Source organism: Jaculus jaculus, chromosome 18 (assembly GCF_020740685.1).
Source record: "Jaculus jaculus isolate mJacJac1 chromosome 18, mJacJac1.mat.Y.cur, whole genome shotgun sequence".
Lineage (NCBI taxonomy): Eukaryota > Metazoa > Chordata > Mammalia > Rodentia > Dipodidae > Jaculus > Jaculus jaculus.
This window is the reverse complement of record NC_059119.1, coordinates 5202321-5209571: the sequence shown is the minus strand read 5'-3', so window position 1 is coordinate 5209571 and position 7251 is coordinate 5202321.

The window sequence follows — 7251 nt, the reverse complement described above, 5'->3', positions numbered from 1 at the left end:
TTCTACCTTTTAATTTGGGTTGTTATCTTTCATTACGGAAAATTATCTTATGAAAGCAAATTAATGACTGTCTTTACTATTTTCTTTATTGTGATCAAACAATGCAGTAAATTGCAGGTGATAATACAATGCCATCCTCTATTACTAACACCTACACCCCCTCTTTGCTGTTAATTTTGGCTGTATACAGTCAAAGTGAACATTTGGCTCAGTCCTCATCTCTTATTCCAAACTAAAGCAGATGTAACCAATGGCATTTAGATCTATATCCTTCAAGGTTTTGTTTTTTTTTTCTAAAATAATTTCATACTCCCTCTGTCACAGTCCAACAACGGCCACGTGGGGGTCACTTAATGCTCGTCCTCCACTGGCCACGCAAGAGCTGGACGCGGTCAAAGTCACTCCCTTCCTGGGAGAGGGATTAGGTAGAACAAGGCTTCGGGAAGTTAAAATGCTGAAAAGGTTTTAAAACTTGATTTGGGTGATGGTCACAAGACTATACATATTTAGCTTTTTGCATGCATAAAAATGTACATGTTTACAATAAAATGCAAGAGTTTTATAATTTATTACTTTCTACATTACACAGAAATATGATTTCGAATAATCAAAGAGATGCCGTTTCACATTTACATAGGAATGTCATATTGTCCTTCAAAAGCTCTAATCCCAGGCATTTCCACCAACACCTGAAGGCATTCTTTTCCAGCAGGATGACACGTGAAAGATAATATCTCACCACTGTCTAAATTTGTTTCCTTGATCGTTAGTGAGATTGAACTAACATTTCTAATGTATCTGGATTTATTTCAGTTCATGATGTAAAGATTAAATTGAGTTTTCCATACCATCACCCCAGCACCATTTGTTGAATAATCTTTCCCTTCCTCCTTGATTTGTCATTCCATTAATCTTTATCATATTTTGTGATGTCAATGGCCTTGATAATACAATAATTCTTTTGTATAGAGGAGCTGCTTTGCAGACATCTATTCTCATCTATTCATTTGTCTCTTTATTATTGTACTAGTACCAAGCTGATGAAATTAATAGAACTTTTAAAAAAGTCATCCTCATTAATCTTTTTCAAATGTAAAAGGATCCTGATGCTCTAAATGATGTCTAAAATGGTTCAGTTAACTAAAAAAAAAAAAAAATCACCACTGAGATTGTCCTTTGCAACTCATTTTATGTTGAGTTCCTCTGGTAAACATTCAGATAGGGAGACTTGCATGTAGTCTATTTAGGAACGGTCTAGGGAACAGCACCCGCAAGAAAAGAAAAGTTACCTGTGAGGAAGTTGCAACAGACATTTTAGCTGGCCTCAGAGGAACCTGTGAAGTGGGGTTGTTCTAAATTGACCACAATTCAAACAAAGGAGCTACAGCAGGCTTTGGTGGAGACAGAATGCCTCCTAGGTGGGCACAGAAAGGCTGGGTGAAGGGCACATCTTGGAAGAGGTCTCTGCTTTGCGCTGTCTGCTGTCTGTGGCCAAAACCCAAGCTGCAGATGTAAGAACTGTGAAGAGGACCGCAATGTCCAGGGGACAGTTAAATCGCACTGCCTTTCCTAGGAAGATGATTAACACTTCCTCTTCAATTATTTTCTGTCCTAAGTAACTTTCTCAGTCTAAAAATATTTTGTTAAAAAAAAAAACAAAAAACAAAAAACAGGATATATGAGTAATGTTTCATCGCAATGACTGGTAGTCAAAAACTGATCTCAATTGATGGGAATAATGTGCCCCAATCAACAGGAGAACTAAACAAGAACAGATCACAATCTTTTCTTCAATAGTAGCTAAAAGCATAATGTAGTTCTCAGAAAAATGACTAACTTTGTATTCTTTGTGTGAGCTAGTTTTTTTCCAAGCCCTTTTATCTTCTCTGCAATGCAGAGAATATTCTAGATCCTTCTTTTATTTTTCTTCCTATTCAAGCTCTGCACAGGGCTGGGTGTGTAGCCGGGTGTAAGAGTGCTTACTGGACTGCTCATGTTAGAGGCCTCTGGTTCCATCACTGTACCAAAAACATTTGCATCTATTTTTTATTTATTTATTTTTACTTGGGTTTTCAAGGTAGAGTCTCCCTCTAGCCAAGGCTGACCTATATAGTCTCAGGATGGCCTTGAGGTCCCAGATATCCTCCGACCTGTGCCTCCCGAGTGAGTCCTGGGGCTAAAGGTGTGCACCACCATGCCCGGCTTTGTGGCACAGCTGACTGACGCCAGCGTTTGCGTGTCCCAGTGCACCTGCTTTCTCTCCAGTCCTCACGCTCTCCTCCCCAGCCCCTACCCAAATGTGGTTTTCTCTTTAGTTTTCCTCTGGCCATCTCCAAATCTTCTTTCCCACAGTGACTTTCATTCTGCAGTAAGAATGTGCTAAGTCTATCTATGAGGTGTTGTTTGAGCTGTCTCATGAGGTGTAGCTGATCCTGACAAAGATTATATCGATATTTTCTAGGCATGCTGCCAACCTCAGAGCTACAAACACCAGGCCTCAGTATTACTTGGTATGTACATGAATGACAGAAACGTATAAATGGCTTCTATATCTCTAATTATCCCCAAATCTCACCGTTTGTGTCACCAGCAATACACGGCCACGGCCATACCCAGGCCCCCTTGCTGTCTTCTGTCTGCAGAGAACTAAAATCCAAGTTTGTTAAGATGGAAGCTGGAATTGTGTTCACGTAGAGCGTGGGCCAAGATCCAGTGTCTGATCACTCTACGTCTCTGTGTTTCTGCTCCCTGTGATCTGGTTCTCCCCAGAACAGCATCGTCACCTTCATGACCCACGTTAGGTGGATTCTTGGTCCCATAGCAGAAGATTGTGCATCCTTTTAATTTCTCATAGTGCTTTTTGTAGCTCATCCTGGTGCAGTGGAGTGTGCTTATATATTCATTTTTCTTTGTACCTCCCTGATTTGATCAAGTGTTTTTATTTTTTTAATATTTTATTTTTATTTATTTCTTTATTTGAGAGAGAGAGAGAATAGATGTGCCAGGGCCTCCAGCCACTGCAAACAAACTTCAGATGCATGTGCCACCTTGTGCATCTGGCTAATGTGGGTTCTGGTGAATTGAACCTGGGTCCTTTGGTTTTGCAGGCAAACTCCTTAACCACTAAGCCATCCCTCCAGCCCTTAATCAAGTTTTGTAAAGCAGATTTTATTGATTCAGCCTTCTGCTCTTCGCAATGCCTGACTTTGCACAACTCCTTATTGTGCAAAATATGTGTCTTTGGATAAGATTCTGATATGAAGGGAAAGATGCAGCCATTCCATTCATTGAGACTTCATTGGAATATATATTGAGAGCTGCTTTACCCAGTAGAGTGGCCACTGGCAATACAAGGCTATTAATTGAAATGAGCTAAAGTACATGATAACTTCAATCCCTCACTGTCAGCAGGCATGATTTATATGTTCTGTGGCCACATGTGGCTGATGGCTACTGAAATGGAGAGTAAGGATGAGAGCGCTGACCATCTCAGGAAGCTCTGCAGGACAGCACTACTTTAGTGTTTGTTCCAGAAGACTGCCGCGTCAACCGTGGGGAACAGACCCCCCAACTTGACACCATGAGGAAATTCCCTTGATACTGTTACGTTGAAAACAAGTTCTTTTTTTTTTTCTTTCTTTCTTTCCATAAGTTGTTTCTGGTTGGGTATTTTGTTCCAGCAACGAGAGAGTAACTACTACAGAGAGTTTCTACTTAAACAATTGGGATGTGGTTGTAGAAATATGCCACCAGATGTGGTGTGGCTTAAACCACAGCTCCACCAAACCCCATTTCCTATTGTGTGTTGCCTGAAAGGAGAAGCTTGGCTTCTCCCTCCTGATGTAAGCATCAGACCATGAGGTAGAGCAGAGACGCTTAAGGTGGAAATTGTCAGGGTGCTGGACACTAGCGTGCGGGCTGAGCCTCCGAGGGAGTGAAGGGCGGCATCTGAGGGTCAGCTGATGAGCCATACGTTGAGTAGGACTGATTTGTTGCCTTCCATGAAAATGTCTGAAGAAAGAAAAAAGTAACAATTATTAATGGTGGTCTGGGTCGTGGGTTCTACAATAATCACAACTTTTGTCCTGGGGTCATTTCAAACTGTCTCCAGGCCCCTCAACATCACACTGGCAAGAAGGAAGCATCCCTCAAGCTAGGGAGAGGAGAGTTTTAGATTTCTCAGAGAAAGTAATGGGGCATGAATACAAACAAAGCATGTGATGTAGCCATATGAAATTGCCAAAGATTAAAAAAAAAATTAAAAATGTACATTGTGGAGGAGGGGTGCAGAAACAATGTAAGAGCCACAGGAAGGAAGCTGTTATGTGTTCTGGGATGCTCTCTCTTCCCAACATGAACTGACCGGTGCATTCATGACCCCCGGGGCTTACTGATCCTGGCACAAGACCTGCACTATTCTCAACTCTTAACCATTCTGACCTAGAAGACAGGACAAAAGGAACAAGACAAAAAAAAAAATAAATAGAGAAAGGAAGGACCACCTTGAAAGAGGGTCCTCAGTGGATGAGGGTGGGAAAGGAAAAGCAAAACAGTATCGATAAAATGATGGGAACATGATCATATTATAGCATCCTTGAATTTTCTTTACTAACGAGCAGAATGGAAAATTTAAAGCTATTATTATGATAGCAATCATTAAATATTTAATATATGTCATTGGAGAACAGATTAAATTTAATACTATGATGCACTAAGGCTATAGGGAGGATTAGTGTGATAGCTTGAGTTTTTTCAAACATCGGACAGATTCCCTTTAACAACTAGAGCTGATAATAAATACTATGATAAAGTAGTAATGCTCTCGTGAATGAAAAATTAAGCAAAAGCTGAATTATATTAACAATTTACATTTTAATAGCATTTCATGTTTCAACATATTATTTTATTTAACTCTAAGGCACAGGATGTAAATGCTATTAACATTATTGTCCTTGGGGGAAGCTAAGCAAGGTTAATGATTATTCAAGATTATGAACCTAATAAATGACATCAATGTGACTCTCATTCAAATATCCAATCACTAAATCCTGATAACTTCTAACTCTTTATTACTGTTTCACTTTTTAAAAATATATTACATGAAGAAAATAATGGTGCTGACATGATATGCCCATACAAGTTTCTACTTAATAAAAAGTACTGCGGGATTAAAAATAATGTACTATGCCTGGAATTGATTGTGATTGTAGTACTCTAATTCTAACTCCTAGCAATCTTCCAGCAGTACTCAGCACTAGCCATTCTAATCTTGGCTATCCTTGAGAACTTCCAAACTACATTTCCTCTTCCTCCTCTTCCTCCTCTTCCTCCTCTTCCTCCTTCATCTAACAGCTACCTTCTTATTTTGCTCTAGACTCCAGGGCTCAAGCAACGCTCCTGCCTCGGCCTCCACGCGACGGGGACTGCAGACGCCCACCCCTGCGTGAGGCAGCAGCATTTCCTCCCGTCGCTGCTGCTATCTGCATCGCTCCAGCGCTCTCCGCCGACAGTCTCCTTCTGTGAAAGCTGTGGTGTTTGGTATTAGTCTCCACATGCATACCTATATGCATAGACCTCCTTTTCAGCATTCCAGTGTGCCTCTTTTGTGGCTAAATAAAAATATGATCCTAGAAACAGGTCTTGCCTCTCTCCATGGTCAGTTGCAATTTTTTCTTTTCTGGTGTGTTCTGGCCTATTTCATAATTCATCGGAACATAAACAATCACCCTTCCTTCCCCTTGCATTAGATGTTGAAGATTAAATTCGCTGTTACAGTTGCCTTTTCTTCTGTGCCTAGCTTCCTCATAGTATAGGTAGAGGCCACTGTTTTCTATATAGTAAGCGCCCAGTGGATGAATTTCTCAGAACTGCTGTGCAATTCTAATTAGAGATGTGGATCCTCTCAACGGAGCCTTCGAGCCTGGATGCGCTTCTTGGCTGCGTGTTGCCTCAGCACACAGACTATTTCTCAAGGTCTGGATACGGAATCTAACAGCCACCAGCGCCTTAAGCTGTGTGTGATTGGAAGCTGCTCGTTATATTCAGAAACCCAACCACAAAGGATACCGAATCTCACATATGCCTGATGCAGACCTTCCTTCCACCCTTCATGTTGGCTAACTTTGAGCTAGGATGGGTGACTATGGATACTGTGCTAATGATCTCAATGTGTGTTACTTAGAGCTGCCTCAAAGAGTACCAAAGAATTTTCTACTCCAAAACTATATAAATAGCTTGTTGGAAGGTGCCAACTATATAAATCACTGTAATTGCTATGTTTTTTTTTTCCTATAGTATTAGTTCCTACTAATTGGTGCTTTATTTTATAGTATATACTCACACAGATAATAGCAATATCTCAATATTGTTGAATTATTACTATTCTAAGCACTATACATATATTTACATAATAATATTAACATGTTAGCCCTACTTTACAGATTTAGGAACTAAATTATAGAGACACATATATATTGTTCAAAGTCAAATAACCATGAAGCAGTGAAAACAATTTCAACACCCAGGCACACAATCAACAAGCTTTAAAAATAATATATATTATAATTGATATCTTTGGAATTTTAAAGGATAAAACACAAAGAAAAGGTACTCAGGATATATTAGTGTATTTATTTATTCCCCTAAAACTTTTTGGACTTCAGCTTTCATCTTTAAGTACTGGCCAAATTCTAGGTATTTAAATATAGAATCATAAACATATAATTATAAATATATGGACTATATCTATCCAAAGGAAATTTTTATGTTTGGCATTCTTTTTCCTTGTTTTATTATTATTTTATTTTCAATTTTTTTTTATTAACAGCTTCCATGGTTATAAAAAATATTCCATGGTAATGCCCTCCCTGCCCCCACTTTCCCATTTGAAACTCCACTCTCCATCATATCTCCTCCCCCTCTCAATCAGTCTCTCTTTAATTTTGATGTCATGATCTTTTCCTCCTATTATGATGGTCTTATGCAGGTAGTGTCAGACACTGTGAGATCATGTATATACAGGCCATTTTGTGTATGGGGGAGCACATTGTAAGGAGTCCTACCCTTTCCTTGGCTCTTACATCCTTTCCACCACCTCCTCCTCCACAGCAGACCCTGAGCCTTGGAAGGTATGATAGAGCTATTCCACCAGGGATAGATGGCAGGACCATATTGCTGAAGACTCCACATACTTGGGCTGCAAGGCCACTGAGAAATCCTGCTGGAACTGAGCTGATAACCTCCTACATGTAG